A 308-nucleotide genomic window follows, 5' to 3' on the forward strand; every position below is an offset into this window, starting at 1 on the left:
CCAGGGTCCTCCATCCATGGGATTTTCCAGGCAAGAGTACTGGAGTGGGGTGCCATTGTCTTCTCTGCGGTGATGCCATAGGAGAACTAAAGTTTACATTATTAGTTTAAAACATGAAATTTAAGACCAGTGTCTATCTAATGTTATTATAAAGCCATATTATAATAATGTATTACCCATGACATGTCTATTTTTCTTTAGTCATTATATATATATGTTTATATATTTTACTCATGTGTATGTGAAAATCTGAGCTTCCCAGATGGCTTAATTGGTAAAGAATCTGCCTGCAGTGCAGGAGACCTGGG

The sequence above is a fragment of the Bison bison genome, unplaced genomic scaffold (assembly GCF_000754665.1).
Source record: "Bison bison bison isolate TAMUID 2011002044 unplaced genomic scaffold, Bison_UMD1.0 scf7180017864228, whole genome shotgun sequence".
In the NCBI taxonomy this organism is placed as follows: Eukaryota; Metazoa; Chordata; class Mammalia; order Artiodactyla; family Bovidae; genus Bison; species Bison bison.